The 17,143-nt window shown below is 39.5% G+C and overlaps 1 protein-coding gene across 5 annotated transcripts in view; it reads right to left on the bottom strand.

The window, feature by feature from the left end:
* The window catches only part of AKAP6 (A-kinase anchoring protein 6), a 567,738-nt gene that overhangs the window by 483,480 nt on the left and 67,115 nt on the right, over nucleotides 1–17,143 (bottom strand). For all 5 annotated transcript variants that reach the window (XR_012073484.1, XR_012073483.1, XR_012073482.1 and 2 more), the window contains one exon: nucleotides 9,968–10,179. The gene's annotated coding sequence lies outside the window, so the exon portion shown is untranslated. The remainder of the gene's footprint in view (nucleotides 1–9,967; nucleotides 10,180–17,143) is intronic.

The following is a 17,143-nucleotide window of genomic DNA, read 5'->3' as shown; positions in this document are numbered from 1 at the left end:
AGTCCAGGGCTCTGTAAAATAGATCAGAATAACATGTTATTTGAACACAATAATGTCCTTGTGTATGTATTGCAGCAGGCCATGGCATGTACTGCAGATGTAAGAAAATTTTCATAAGGTATCATTTTTATCTTACAACATGATGAGGCTGCTAAAAGTAAATATAGTAAGTATGTTTCATACCCAAAAAGTAAAAACATGAGCTATAAATTTAACAGAATTATATTTTCTTTTTTGGCCTGTTGTTATTATGGAATAATCAGAACACTGCCTTCTTCCAAGATGTTTTTTCTAATTGCTTTTGGATATCGTTTTGCCTTTTCAAAGAGGAAGGCATTCTAAAAATAGGATGCTGTCAAAATGGTTTGAATTTCAAGGAAAAAAAAACTCACACCTGTTTGCTGAGAAATACTCAGCTCAAAAGCATGACATTTAGAATATGTCTTTGGTACAAAATTAAGCTGTAGATATCCACTGCTTAGAGACAGTTTGTGGCTAATTCAAAATACATAGCGGAAATGGGCTATCTTAATTATTTCCCTCATTTATGAGATGGTATGTTCTTCTAGCCAAACAACTATATTATTACGTGCCTGTCCTTTGCTTTATTTCTCACTAGAGCATTTTTATAGCAACGGGAAAGGGCTGACTGCCGTATCATTTTCCCGATCTGGTGCTTTCCCTGAAGATTCTTTCAAAATCCACCAATCCATGAGTCAATCTGAGAGTTACAGCTAAGGATTCATGATTTAAAGGAGAATAAATAACTGTTCCTGAAGGAGACTCAAATTCACTAAAGGGATAGAAAGAAAGAGGTAACCACCAGTAGAAGAATCAATGCATCTTTTGGATGTCCTGGTAAACCCCAATTCCCTCTTAGAAATCCCTTTGAGAGGAGAAGCCCATGAGAGCTGCCTGGGCAATATCCCTTCTTTCAATGAAAAGGTTTAGAATAACTGGATGGTGAACGATGACCTAACCATCAGCCACAGGGCTTCCTGACATGGTATCTGGATAGCAAGAATCACTCAAGGGTGTTTAGAACCTTGAAAAGTATCACTGCAAAAGAGAATTCATTTTCTGCACACTGAATACCATCAAGTTGCCTCTCAAAAGGTTATATGGTTCATTCATTCTTGCAACAAGAACTTACTGAGCACCTACCCCATGCTAGGCACTATTTCAGGAGCTAAGGAGATATCAATGAACAAAACAGACAAAAATCTCTGCCCTCATGCAATTTGCTTTATACTAAGGGGGAGACAAACGATATAGTAAAATGTATACTTTGCAGATGCTGGTAAGTGCCATGGAGAAAAATTAAGCAAGAAAAAGAAATTACATGAGATATTATATGTGCCTAGCACAGTATAAGCATTTAAAATATATTGAAGGGCTTTTCTTTCCACTAATAGAAGCTCTGAAAATTATTTCTCTGGTTTCAGGATTGGAGTTGAGAAATTACATTTCTTCTTGGGGGAGTAATAATCTTATCCCACTATTGAGTAGTGAAATAATAATAACTTCTATTTATCAAATGCCTGCTCTGTGCCAGTAACTTTACATAAAAATACGTACTTCATGTCATCCTATAAAATGGATATTCTCCTCATTTTATGACTGGGGAAAATGACAGTCTAAGAAACTCAAGATCACAGATCTTGTAATCTTATGTCAATTAGAGGTAAGATTCAAAGGTAAATACACCTGGCTCCAAAACCTACCCTGCCAGGCTCTATTCTTGTTTAGGTTTAGGGTGTCAGGAGATGACATGAGTCAAGAAGGGAAACATAACTATTGCTCCCACAGGACCACACACCCCTGCCCATCTCCCCTACCACTAATCTCCTGCACAGAGAATATCAGTCTACATACATATGTGTAAATTTTTAGATTTGGGGGATTCCAAAATCCAGGATGGAAACCTCTTTGGTACAAACTGCTGCAAAAATTCACTTTTAGTTGGTAATGTGGCCTTTCCATCACCATTTGAGGTTCTAGAATATCCTTGAAAAGAAGCACTTTGTTTTCTCTTCAAGCTGGTTGGCAGCACTCATTTTACTACTTCTTAATTCGGGTATCTACGCATATGTATTATTTACAAAAGGATAGTGTTAAGATTTAGTATCAATGAAACAGAAAAAACATCATACCAGACAACATGATTTTTGTTGTTTTCTTAAAGAACAATTTTTTTATTAAAACAAAATAAAGGTTTACTCATCTTCACAACAAATAAACCTAATAATACTAAGCAGAGCAAGGAACAAAGGGGAAAATTCTCTAAGAGAAAAATAACATGGTGAAACATGTCTCTTCTTAAGCTGGTTATGACACCTTTTTCTTGGTCCTATGCCTCTTAGCCTAGTCATTTTCAATTTAGTCAAAATTCGTATGTTTAAAAATCATGCTATCAATTTTTTATTACTAAATTAGTTAAAATCATATTATCCAATTCAACAATCTGATTCTTTATTAGTTCCCTGAGCAATCATGCCTGCTCCTGTGGTTGTTTTTATTTCTACCTTTATTTCCAGATCTGTCCTTTCTCTTCAAGCAGCTGCTCTTCTGAGACAGGTATTCTCAGTGTTCTGGAAGCTGTGTGCCATCCCTAGCCCAGGCTGAAGAAATGTATTGTCTCTCTGGAGCCTCCCTGTGCTGCCCACCTTCTCATCATTCCTTCCCCGTTATTTTTATTTATTTTTAACTGAAAATGCAATGTAATAATAACACTAAAGGACACAAATTTTTAACTCTATTTGCACACCTGTTTTCATTTTTGCATACAGTCTTCTACCACATAAGCCCCTGCTATTTTGGTTATTTCTAGTTGATACCTCACATAGACTGCCTGCAAGAGTGAGTAATATGAGTTAAAGAGTCATTTGCTTTTAATTCACACAAAAACAAAACAACAGATTAAACACAGTGCAATATTTGAATTAACTATCAAAAGCTAAATGTAAGCAGAGTACTTCACAAGGGGAGCTAAGTGTCATCTGGTTTTAGATGGGCTATTTTTATGTTAATGTAACAGGAATAAATAGTAGCAGGGAAGATGGGGGCCTATGGGGCTGCTGGTGGGGAGGATTATGGTGGGCTTCAAGCCGTCTGTCCAGAGGATAGGAGACTGGAAGGGTAGAAACAAATGACGAGCACTAAGAATTAAAAAAGCTGAGAGACAGTGGGAAACAAAGATTTTTGAGTGGGCCAGAAAAAGTAACAGTTACTCCAGAAAACACATTTAAATCAAGGAATAAAATGAAAAGAATAGAAGATGAGGTGGCAGCTCCAGATATGCCTGGAGCTCCATCTCAGAGTACCCCGGGAACAAGGGAAGAACTAATCAGGACTGTCTACAAGCAGAGCCCAGACAACAAGAGTGTTAAATTTATGACAAGCTCTCCAAGTAATATACATGTGCTTGCTTTTTGTCTTCCTAATTGGTAAAGGGTTTGTTTCTTTAGCATATGATCTTGTACATGGTAGACCTTCGATGCATTTGTTGATTGTTGACTTCTGGTGAAATTACCTGAAACAGCTTGCTTTACAGTTTGTACAAGGGTAAACATGGTGGGCATTAGGATTGTTACAGGGTACAGAGTAAGGCCATGAGTCCTTGGGGCTTGATCTTTAGAGAAGATTCCATCCCTGAGAGGTGACAAAAGTCCCTTATGGATCTGTCAGGTCCTTGTTACTGTCACACAGTCAAAAAAAAAAAATTACCTTTTTCCAGTGCAGTAAGCACCATCATTCATGTTAATTCTCTAGCATTTCTCTGCACATCTGTAGATTAATACGGCCACTTCTCACTGTGACATGATGGGTGAGAATGCTTCACCTACTATAAGGTCCAGGAGTCTGTTACCAGTATTTCATTATTATAAACAGTAACAGCGGATCTTGACTTATGAACATTTGCATGGCTGGAACTGCCTTGCTGGAGAAGAGTTCATTATAAATATTGACTGTAATTCCCTTCTTAATTAAAAAAAAGAAAGTGAACTCTTCTGCAGTAATATAACCTCAAATTATAGGCCCCCAGCCTCCTGGAGAGAGAAATAGAAAAAAATTTTGCTAAAAAATACCCAGCCAGCATAAAAATGTTGTGTAATTTACATGAGGATTAAACAAAGAAGGTGATAAAAGTAATCAAGTAGTAAACAAAGGGCAGGATAATTAATATAAACAGTGAACCAATAGGATGGTTAATTAGCTTGCTTTGCAAAGAAGATTTGATTTCTCCCCTGAAAGCAATGGTGGTGACAAATAAGTCTGACCTATCAAGTATCTTCAAGTATAATGTAAGATGTCTCTCATTGCCAATAAAAGAAATGCCACTGAATTACTGTGCATAGTGCTGAATTATAATGGACACCTTTAAATTACCATGCATGGGGGTCTTTGCTCTGGGTTGTTTTGACAATGGTCTTTTAGTTTTTTTCAGCTCTACAATTTCTATCTGAATTATTCCAGAACGAAGTCTCAAACTTAAATACCCACAGGGCTCAGGCAGCAGCAGTGGAGGTAAATGAATGGGAGTTGTGGGGAGACCATGATGAACTGGAGAATACTGATCCATTTAAGGCAGTCAACTCTTGCCAAGTGAGCCACATCATCTAATTCTTAAAGAGAAGCTTAAAACTCAGATTTGTGTGCCAATTTTTTATATCAAAAGTGCCATAAGGAACTGTCTAGATAACTTGCAGGGTCCAGTGCAAAATTAAAATGCAGAACCTCTTGCTCAAAAATCATTAAGAATTACAAGATGGCAACAGCAGAGCATTAAACCAAGTATGGACCCCTCTAAGCGTGGGGCCCTGTGCCTTAGCACAGGTTTTAAGTCCAAGAAGCCTGCCTTGCAGCTATATAAAACAAGATCAGGAATCACCCAGTATGAGATCCTGTTCTAATGGTTCCACATTCCCAACCCGTTTCCCCTTGTGACTCAAAAGCACAACAGTTGCGAGATAGTTGGAAGGGCTTGGAGCATGTCCTAGAGCTAAAGAACAAGGAGAAACATTACTGGTGGCTTACCAGGGAAACAAAGTCTCTCCTTTGTCCTTACCAAGTCCTAAAGCCAACTAGGGGATTGAGCTGCTGACAGGTATGTGCTTGTGGAGAAATCTTCGACCTTATTAATTCAAAATATCTAAAAGTCTGTTGCTAGAGCCAAAGTCCTATAAAAAGTGATATTCCCTGAAAAGCCTTCCCATCGTGGCCCATCTACAGATCTGGGCACATGCACTTGCCATCAAAGAAGAAAAGTCAATTTGCAAATGACTGTCACAAGTCATACATACCTCACAGATACATGAACATGCACCTGAAAAATTTCATGAAAATACAATCACAGTTTTGAATACATTAGGTATTATGATTGTTTAGACAAATGCTTTCTATTTAAAGGGATGTTTGGAAGGCATACTAGGGTTAATGAACAGGCTGCTCATAGCTGGGGGTGACTGGCACGTAACTCTACCAGCACACTGGCTGGAAAGTTCAATTCAGAGGGCTCTCTGGACAAATCATTTTTAAGGGTGAGAAATATCTCTTATAAAAACAAAAAAAAAATCTCCTTAACTGATCTGTCAAATACATTTCATATTTCCATATGTCAGGTTTATGTCAACTGAGATAGACATGTATTTTTTTGTTTGATTGCAATTATATTTTTCAGAATGACTTATACCAAAAAAATGCTAATTTCCATATTGGCTTGGTCCACACTCATCAAGATTCTAATCCAATCCCAAAGCAGAAAATAAAACCAAAGCTATTATTCAATGCAGTGATTCTACCTCCATGCATAGACCATATATGTGTACATGCAGAGACACTGGACTTCTTTATTAGCACATGGAATGGAAGGGAATAGAAATAGTATTACAGTGTCAGAGAGAATAAATCACTCCACTGTAAATTTACTTGCTTTTTTTTGCACCGCCCCCACCCCACCACCCTTAGAATGTAGTGGAGAAAGAGATCTGCATCTGTCTTGTCCTACTGCTATGTTCCCTGACATTGCTTGGCACATAGTAGATACTCAATAAATAGCTGTTAAATTTAACTGAATCCACAGGATCGAAACAAATTATCACTCATTGATTCTACGCTTGGAAAAGAAGGAAATCTGAGACATGCAGCAGGACTATCAATTTCCCTCAGTTCCACTGGCTATTTTATTTCCTACTTAGAACCTAACTCTGATATTCACTGCACCCAGTAACTCTGTTGCTTTCTGGTCAGCCTCTAATTCCTGCAGCTCATGCAGACATGAACTTGGGCCTCCTTAAAGCAGGCTGGGACAAATGTTAACTTCTTCCCAGAACCTAGAAATGGCTAAGATCTCTGTGGAATAATATTTCTAAGTATTCACCATACCGGAATCAATATCAGTATGCTGTCAGTGTGTGCATTAGCCCCACAGTCAAACAAAGAACAGCCTTTACAGCCCAGTAATGATGCTGGGTGTGGAGAGCTGGGGAAGGGCAAGATGATGCAGAGATGACTGTATCAGTTCTCCTCAAACACAAGGCTTCCAGGATGTTGCACAAGACCATATTCTTCTACTTTGTCAGAAATAGGCAGCATTTAAATTCAGCTACTAATACTTTCAGCAAAATAACTCTTTTATCTTCTTGACCCAAGAGATGGATTCAAAATACCCCTTCCTGGCTGTGACAGAAGTTTCCTCTTCTATTTCTTTCTAGGTGTTAACAGGGAATGGAAATGTCTTAAAGTTAGCAGGGCACTACAAATGTAGCTGATAAGACAGGTATGACAAACTTGAATCATCACTGAGTCAGGTAAGACCTGTTTTTAGGACAACTCCATCATGCCCATGCTTATCCATGTAGCATTTCCCATTCGCAGATCCTGCTAGAAAGATACGTCAGGCAAGGGTAGTGGCAAAGGCTTTGAGCATCAATTCTGCATTACTTAAATCTGTAAGATCAGAGTGGCATCTGACCAAGATTCATGCTCATCCCTGCAGTAAAACTGATCTTAGTGTTGTAAATGAGATTTCATTCTACACATGAAATCTGATTTTCCAACTAGAATGGGGTTGGGGAGAGATAAGTGTGATAGAGTAAAGATGACTGCTCTTATGTTATACACAGTTAGGATGCCATAAAACTTAGATGACTGTGGGTAAGCAGGTGGGCATCACATTCAAATTACATAAGTTTGGAATCCTGGCCCAACCACTTATTAACTATATGACCTTAGCCAAATTTGGTAACCTGGCTAAGACCTGGTTTCTGCAAAATGTGATTAATAACACCTAATCCTATAAAATGAAATTGTTACTCTCTACCTCCTGATGTCATAATGAAGGCTAAAGAAAATATATACAATGTGTAGTCCAGTGCCTGATACATAATAAGAACTGAATAAATGACATAAATGATAGTTGTGGGTGTTACAATTTTTCTTTATCATCCTATCATGGCCTAGTTATCCACAAGAATTAACTTCCTTGTAACTCTATAATTCAGTGAAAAGAGCCACAACCAAAAGCACGGAGGAGGCTAGCTTCTTGTGAGGCTTCTGTGGTCTAAACTTGGCCACACAGTAAATATGGTCTTGATGATCTTTCACTCATCACTGTGAAACTAAATTCTTTAAATTCTAGAAAGTTTCAGAGAAACGCCACAAAATGCAGCCACAGAGCAATCTCTCCCCTTCCCCCATACACACCCCACCCCACCCACCCCTTGGGGATATATTAAAACTAAGACAACTGAAACAGCCTCAGCCAGTAATTAAGACACACAGCTAATCAGAGAGCAGCACTGGCTGTGGCCCTCGGCAGAGAAGCCCAGCACCCAGGATGGTAGCTCCCATTACTAGGGCTTTGTTCTCCTGGAGTGAAAAGAGCACAAAAGCCTAAAGTTGGGGGTCTGCAATCGCATTCTGAACATCTGCAGGGGCGAGGAGAGATCACAGGCTCCTCTAAACTGCAAGGATGTCCTACCAGACAACTGCGTCAGCCCACACCCACCAGCGCCTTCCCCACCCTCCAAGCATGACTCCACTTTTTCTAACATTGCCCTTAAGGATTCTGGCTTCTGTGACTTCCAGTAATTGTACAAATCACCCATGATGAAGCAGTTGAGAGCACTGTTAGACAAAAGAGACAAAAATTAAGCAAATAGGAAACTCATTAAAATGCTGCCTATGGTTATTTTTATTCATAGCAATTCATGTTACCGACCAAGTCTTTCTTCAGAGCTTTTCCTTGGAAGTAATACTTTAAACGAATTCCAATGGGCACTGAGTGATTTTCTCCAGACCCATAATCCAGCCACTAGACACACTTTCCCCTCCCCCATACCATCCAGCACTCCTCCCTGTCACCTTACAGCTACTGACTTAGCTGTGTTCACACCCAGAGGTCCCAGCAGAGCTTTCTGTTCACATTATACAACATAAAAAAGCAGGCAATGAACAACCCATGCTCGTAAGTGCTTGCGATAAAGCCAGGCTGAGCTGACCTCTCCCATCCCATTCAGCTGCATATCAGCCACATAAGCCTAAAGGACCAAGAGCAGCATGTGTGTGATGTGTATAAACAAACTAATTAAAATCCAAGGTCTTTCATTCCAGCTAGTGCCTAATGGGACCAATATGCTCGACTCTGCGGGAAAAAAAAAAAAAAGAAAAGAAAAAAATCACTCCAAGCTGGGAAGAGGTATTGCTTTTCCTGTTTCCTGTAATACATTTCTTTTAGGCTCAATAAACAGCCTGAAAGAAGAGGAACTCAAAGACGGCCATTCTCTCCTGTGAGACTTTTCAAGTAAAAACTATCAGCTTGGCAGCACTGAGCCAAAAGACCACTCCCTGATTCCAAGTGGACATATTGATCAATTGAACTGACATGTGCCTCCTTTCTCTTCCTTAGTAGCAATCAGCTGCACCGGGAAAATCTGTTTCCCAACACAAAAGGCAACTCACTGCTCCTTATCAAATACTGTCAGGTTATATTTTTCAGAAAAAAAAAATAATAATAATGAAGAGGTCTAAAGACAGAGCTAGGAGTTTAAAAAAGCATGATACATGGAGTTTCAGAATTGAGTTGAGGTTATGACTGAGCCCAGAGATCTGTAATCGCCACAATCACTGAGGACTCTGCTATTTATTCATCTTATTAGATTCTGGTTAAAGTTAAGCAAAAAGTAGCAACACCACTGCCACTTCCAGAGGCCTCCTCAGTGTTACCCTTCACTGCAACTGCCGCAGACAGGAGACTTGTTACAAGTCAGCCTGCAAATAACTCCAGCTATTTTAAAGGCTAGCTAGAGATGGAAAAATATCGTGGCAGTCTTTCAACTAACTATGAAGGACATGGGTTGAAGGACTACCATCTAAATCAAAAGGCTCAAATGATTTCACTTGGTTTGGGTCTTAATGTTTTTATTAAATTCTCTATCTTGAACATGCAAGAGATCTTCTTTCACATCAGGGTTATGTCAGATGCTTATTCAGCATTCATTCCTTGCTATGAAGAAACTGAAACCCAACCGAGGTAAATACTGAATTTCATGCTGTAAATCACTTAGTATTTTATAAATCACAAGAGCAAATAGGGGACCAATTAGCTCTGCCCCATAAAAAAGAAATATATATCCTTATAATGTCTAAATACTGTGAATTGCTCAATACAGAGTCTGTTTGGGGTTTTGCAATAGAAAAATATCTTATGTTTATGAAAAATTCCACGAGAATACTAAAAATACTAGGTAGAGATCAAACAAGAATAATTCTACACATTTTGATTCCTGTATGACTCTTATAGGCCTTTGTCTTAACCCAGCAGCAGCCTGAAAACAGATTTAGGTAAAACAGCCCTTCTTTCCCTAGTCCATTTTAAGCAGACAACATCCCCCCATCTCCGCCTCAGCAGACACAGACTAACCAAGAAAACAGCCGTGCAATTAAGGCCCAGACATTTAACACTCACCATCTCCTGCTCCCACCGTCTTCTTTTGATGTTTACAGCACATCTGTAGGATGCAATACTAGGAGATGCCTTGTTTGACCTGCTGCATGATGCTGTGACATCAGTTCAGATGATGCAGCTCATTATGGGAAAGACTGCTGTTGCTATGGTAACTGGGATGTGCTAGGAATCCTTGCTGCATTTCCAGTGGAGGCTGAGACAATACGGAAGCCCTGTAAGAAACAGACGATATGCAAAATTTAGACCAGAGGAAGAGGATCCCTCATTGGACTAAAATCCATAGGTTTAAAAGGGATTTCCCTGAAGTCACTTTGGAAAAAAATAAAAACTACCTCCTAATTGTTGTTCCACACTTAGAAAAGGAGGCTGGGGGATCAGATTTAGTACTAAACAAATAAAAATACAAATGTACAATGTTTCTCTGTGAGGCAATTTGCTCACTTTTTCCCCCTCTGGAAAGCATTACAATACCTTTTTTAAAAGTTATTGAAAAGAATTTTTTTCATTTGTCAAAGACCAAAAGAACAAAGCAAGCAACAGAAAAACAATTAAAAACGGAATATAAACAGCTGAGAAAGCGACTCTAATTCTAAAGTAAATAGCCTTTCATTCTCAGAATATGGGCAAACTCCCACCAACGAAGTCTGCCCTAATCATTTCCCCTGATGGACACCAGCCTACAGAACCTTCTCATGCACAGTAGCCCCAGATCTCATTAGGCCCACGGAAGGAGGTTTAGAATCGAGGCGACACATCGTATCACTTTCAACTTCTAGAGAACACCTACCACTCTTTTCTGGGACCAAACCTGGTAGTTGGAACAAATGGCAGACCTGCTAGGAACTTCCTGAATCACTGGCATTCCAAACATTAGGGTTCTGTTTTCCTCTCTATGGGACAATAAGACACACAGGAGGAAAATACTCACAGCCCTCCCCGAACAAAAGCTGAAACTGTGTGAAAAGCCACATTTAAACAGACCCAGTGAAGTATTTCTCCAGTTCATGAAAGAAAAGCAAATCTAAAGCAATCATTTCTTTCCAGCCCTGAGCAGAAACAAACATATGATGCGAACTGAGGAGAAGGAAAAATGGAAAAATCAGCCATCTCTTGCATATTTAATGGATAGAGAGAAAATCAAGCTGACCTACATCTACTCTGTCCTCACAACTCTGGAGAAGAACAAGATTCTAAAACTCCGAAACTGAATGAGACAATTACATTGTCGCCTCCTACTTGAGATTTTCAATGCCATTGTTAACCAACAGTGGGGAGCGGTGGGGAGGTGTATGGAGTGGCAGAAGGAATTAAGGCAGTGGCTCAGTAAATAGGGGCTGATAAAATGCCAGAGAGGTGCCAAGATCCTAGCAGGGTGTACTATCAGCCAGGCACAGAGCATCCTTTCTCTGGATGGAAAGCCAGAATTGTTCTTGCTTCACCTAATGAGGAATTGGGAGACCAAGAGCAAAAGGTGAAGCTGCCTGCCCAAATCAGCCATGCTCTCAGTCATGGCAGAGCCTGATTCTCACTCCTTCTCTTAGACCACACTAAGGGAAGTAACAGGCAGCCACTGTAGTGCCAATAGTATTGATTTGGCATTAAGGAAACCCAAATGTTAATGCCAGTTCCTCCAGTGAGCATCTGTGTAATATCAGGTCAATCAATTAACCTCTCTGAGACTCAAGGTTTTCATCTGCAGAGATGATGGATTTAGCTAATAACCATGGTTTGCAAGTTTTTTGGTTAGTAGTAGAACCCATTCTTCTAACATTACAGACCAAAGCTGGGTGTCTCTGGTTGAAAGGGGTAAGAAGCCCAGAGCCAAGGCTGATGAGCCCTTCTCAACAACATCCCCCATCTTATCTGCTATAATCTGACCCCTGAAGTCACCTCTGATAAACTCCTCAACCTCTGAGGAAGATGGAGTGAAAACCATGGGTCTACAACAATATTATCAGCTTTTCCATAGCTGAAATCCATGGTTCTACAAAACGGAGAGAGCAGGGTGGGATCAGGGGTTCCAGACTTAAATATGACTTCTCAGTATGAGAAGAATCTTATCAGTCTCCCTTGCCAGAAGCAAGTCATTTGTTTGGTTGGAAAAGATGGATGTCTCATCAACTCTAAGGCCAAGTTAGACTTTTAACAACCCGAAGTTGCTAAATAACTGGTCCCCAAAATGGCGTGGACTGGCTTAAAAGTGGACCCATAAAGCAGTAGCATGTCACCAAGTGTTTTCTTGCCTTATGAATGGGCCTATAGTAGCTCACCATGAACTTTTCGATGGCCTTTCTCACTGCCTTCACATCCTCGACTTGTAGTGTTGTTTTGAGGATTGCAGGCAATAATGTATATAAAAGTACCACAGAAATATTGAACCTTATTAATATTTTCATTAACAGCCATTCACCCCAATCAGGGAAGCTCTTTAGCTCTCATCTGTAGGTCCAGCAAGATTCTGAACTCTGGAATAAGATGGTTAGGAAATGGCTTACAAAGTCCTCACAGCTACCAAAGAGTATTTACTTCTCACCACTCACTTCAAATGAGGTCAAGGAAGGTAACAGACAAGGGGTCTTCCCAGAGGACAGAGCCAGGGCCATGGACAGAATGGATAAATAGCTCCTCTTGGAGAACAGAGTCAGGGCCAGACCAAGGGAATTCTCCTACTTTCAGGGAGCCATTTTTACTAACCAAGGATCTTTTTTACCTTAACCAGTGTTATCTGGAAATATTGTTGACATTTTATAATTTTCAGGTTTCCAGAAGAACAGAGTAACAGAGTTAAGCAAAGGTCAAATTCTCATGCAGAAGGAAAAAGGGTTTAATTAATCCTTTACTGACAATGCCCAATTCTGCATTTCTGGCTTCAAAATTGACCTTCGTTCACAAAGTATACAAGTATTCAAGTGCTCTAGCCACAGGCCTATATGGCCATGTACCATGGAAGCTGTAGATACTGCTTTAATCAGTACAGTAAACCTTCTGAGAATATTTGGTGGCAAAAAATATTTGGACACCAAATTACAGGGGGCATATGTGGCTCTTATTGTTGTTGAAGCACAGCATCCCTTCTACTTTTTTCAGATATCCATACAAAGCAGATATTATTACCTGAAAATTATTCATCACTGGTGATCAGAATAAAATTTGCAATCATAATATTAATACATAAGCTCAGTTATTATTGTTGCTACCTGATGTTTGGATTTATTATTTCCTCTCAGACATCACCTCTTCCATATTCTAACTTATTTGCTTTGGGTGGGACTCCAACCAAGGAATGCAGAATGCCACTCAGTCTTAAGCCAATCAGCTTTTTATATCCTCCGAATGTACAGAATTTAGTTCAGAGATGGTAAGGGACCCCACTGAAGCCAATGAGATGCAATGAGACATCGTAAAGAAATCACTGTTGGCCGCTGATTTGGAGAGGATGTCAAATCTAAAGCTGACCATCTGTTTGCCATTCAAGAGTGAAGAACCTGTCTAAGAATAAAGTCAACAGGGGGAGAGCAGAGCTGAACTGAGAGATAAGAAACTGAGTTCTGGTGACACAGCTGGAGCCAGAAATCAGCCCTTCTCTGGCTCTGTAGGTTGTAAGAACCAAAAAGCCCCTTTTTCTGCTTCGGCTCGTTCATTTAGGGATTTCAGTCACAGTAAACAGAGCCCTAACTGACCCAGTCATCAGAGAAATTGTCTAAGGTATAACTGGGCACCATTGGCATGAAGAGTCCTTGGAAAGAAGAAAAGAAGCTTGAGTTCTGGAGGGGTTCATGGGCCTCAGCAATGAGACCCCTCAAAGGGCTAGGGTCAAGGCCAGAGCTGGCAAGACCTCCCCACAAGATGCAAGGTGTTATTCATCTCTTCTGCTGGACATTCCTGGATTTGACAGTGACCTCACACTCCAGTCAGCTTGAGCCCCATTCCTCTGTCCTTTTTCAGGCAAAATTCCCATCAGCAAAGGCCAAAAAGCCTCCAAAAGCCCAGGGAAGGATGGATTTGATCCTGAATGAAAATCTAGATTTGGAGCCTGAAGCAAACCTTGGGGTGATTTTTTCCAAAGAAACTAGCTTCAACATGTTCAGAGATTTCTGTCATCTTCTAAATTTAAGATTTTTCTCATGCCTGACTTTAGAGTTAATACAGTTTGCTGCTTCATTAGATTTAACTCCAAACACAAATATGTGACATGAAACCAAGTGGCTTTAATGTGCTGGTAGAGGTCCAGTAGTGCTGTGTTATACAGAGGAAGGAAAACATTCAGGACCAACATATGAAGCAGGGGTTTATGAGCTGTTTAAACTCTGCAATGGAATTTCTGGGGCTTTCCTGTTTTGATATTTAATTTTTTATAGGTCTTAATCTTATCTACTCAAGTACACAGCTCTTTAGGGTACTAACCATGTCCTGTGCTACTTTTGATTTCTCCATAACCTTTAGCACACTCTTAGACATAGGTAATCCCCTAACAAGTCCTTCTTAATTCTTAATTTCTTTTTTGTTCAAGTAACATTGTTTCCATTCCAGGCAAAGAAAAATTTCCTAGCAGCTTTCTCCTTATCACTCCAGAGTTTGAAATGTTATAAGATTTTACTAAGGCCTAATCTTTTTCCCTTCCACTGCTAACTAAAATAACAAAAATCAATTTGCTACTGAGAAGATCTGGCCAAAAATGATAAAGCAAGTCAGCAAACAAACATCCACCAGGTGCCATCAGAGACAGAGGAAGTAGTGGTCATGATACCTACTTCAAATTATTTACAACTGAGTCTTTTAACTACCATAGCATTTTCAGCTCACAGTCTTTTAAACTAGATCCCTCACCTTACCTGAGAAAAATTATGAATAAAATAACTAACCCTCATTTATAGATATTCTCTCAGCATAAGCATAATACATTCTAGAAAGATGGAATCTTCCAAGATAACTTTAATTAGAAAAAGTGATTCCTTTTCCTATGGAAAAGAAACAAATTACATCATACCTTCATATGGAAAATTCCTACAGTAAATACTACACTTAAGGGTTCACTATAACAAAGTCACAGGCAGCTCTGATAAGAGATTTGTTTACAAGGTATTAACATATGTTTAGTGAATAATCCAATTCAATAAATGTACTCTTATAATTTTACTCTATATAAAGTACAGAGTCACACACCATTGGTAAAGTAATCTTCATTTGCTAGGGTGCGAGGAAACAAATGAGAGAACTGAAATCTTGCAACCTATTACAAGCATCAACTGGTTTTACCTCTCGCTGAGTCCTTACATCAGCCTGCCTTATATTCCATTAACTGGATGCATATCTGTTATAAACAACTTTAACCATCTTCAGGGCAAAGACTATGTCTTACAGAGCAGAGTAGGTTGTGTAGCAAACACTTGTGTACACTGCCTATTAAATGCTTCTTTACCTGAGTTTATCAAGCTCAGAGCCTTAATCCTGGCCAGCTAAAGACATGCAATCAAAAACTCCCAAACCACCAATCAAAGATAAATGTATATGCACATAAACACGTACACATACACACGCAGTTTCGCAAGGTATATATACATATACCAATTCATCACATTGTACACAATAAATATATTATAATTTTATCTCTCAATCATACCTCAAAAAAGCTGAGGAGGGAGGAGAAAATAATAACAATAACAAAAAAGACACCCAGATCTTTTATGGAATTTAGCCTAGTGTTTCCAAACTAATACAAGATTAAAATACATGAGGACCTATTTCAGTTGGTGCCCTGGCCCTTGGCTTAATGTCTTAAAACACCCAAGAAATGCGGTATAACTATAGACAGTACCTGCTGTGATTAGTCAGCACTTTGATAACGTGTCGTAGAGGTTTTAAAATGTTAGTGATGTGCTCTAGAATATCACTAACAGTACATGCGATGAGCTACACTGAAGAAAAAAGATGATGTTCCAAGATAAAAATGGGCCAGCACCATTTATCTATGTGGGACTCCAAGTGGTAATTTAAAGAAGTAAATAGCATTCCCCGATACACAAAGTGGCGCCATTCTGAGCACAGCTTCTGATGCTTTGTGGGCTCCCAGGTACTGGTGGGTTTTGAAATCAGCATTGGAAACCTTCTGCAGGAGACAGCCTTTGAGTAACTGTCACACAGAAAGTGAGATTTGAGGACAGTCTAAGTCCCACCCACCCATGATCTCCCTCACCAACCTGCTCTGGTTCCTAAATTACCTCAGAATCCACTCCACTCTGTTGGAAGCTAATGAATGTTTCAGAGGAGAGGCATCACCATCTGCCATCCACAGCCATTGATACCTGCAAGGCAGTGCAGGCTGTGGGACAGGCACTAAGTAGACAAATGGAAAGACAAATAGGTTGAAGACCCACCACTAACAAGCCATGGGAAACCAGACAAGGCATCAACCTCTCTCAGATATCTCATCTGTAAAATGAGGAAGAACTGCTCTGCTTACCAACATTGCTATGAGAGTCTAAGAAGTAAAATGCAGTATTTGTAAGTGTGGTAATAAAGAGGGAAAGGAGGAAATGGATAAAAGGGAAGAGAAAAAGAAAACACTGGAAAGGAAAAGAGAAGGAAGAAAAATAAGAAAAGAAAGAAGGAGAGAGGTAAGTAAAAGACAGAGGAATAAGGAGGAGAAAAAGGGGCAGAGAAAAGGGAGGGAGGGAGGAAGGAAAAGAGCAACAGAAATGAGGGAAAGCGGAAGGAGAGAAGCAAACCGAAGGCAAAAAGGGCAAAGAGGAAGAAAAGGCAGTGAAGGAAGGTAGGCTTTGGAACCTGGTTCTTCCAGGTTCTGCTCTCTTCTAAGTGCATGTCCTTGGGCATAGCATTTATCTGAGCTTCACATTTTTCCACTGGGAAATGGGAATAATAACTCTGCCTTTCAATGTTATTAGAAAGATTATCCATTCATCTTTTCAACAAATATTTATTGAGCACTATTAGGTGCTTGGCATGAATCAGTCAACAAACAGACCAGGATCTCTGTCCTTTGGGAGCTCATATTTGAGTATGAATTGACATATCCAGCATGGTACCTGACAAATACCAGATACTAAGTAGCTGTTAGTTAATATTTTCATTGTTATTAATAAACTGTAAGATGTTATAAAATGTAAAATATTACTATTAACCCAAAGTAATCATATTAGCCAGATTCCATTTCTATGA

The sequence above is a fragment of the Vicugna pacos genome, chromosome 6, assembly GCF_048564905.1.
Source record: "Vicugna pacos chromosome 6, VicPac4, whole genome shotgun sequence".
In the NCBI taxonomy this organism is placed as follows: Eukaryota; Metazoa; Chordata; class Mammalia; order Artiodactyla; family Camelidae; genus Vicugna; species Vicugna pacos.
The sequence above is the reverse complement of the archived record's forward strand: the minus strand, read 5'-3'. Positions and strand labels throughout refer to the sequence as shown.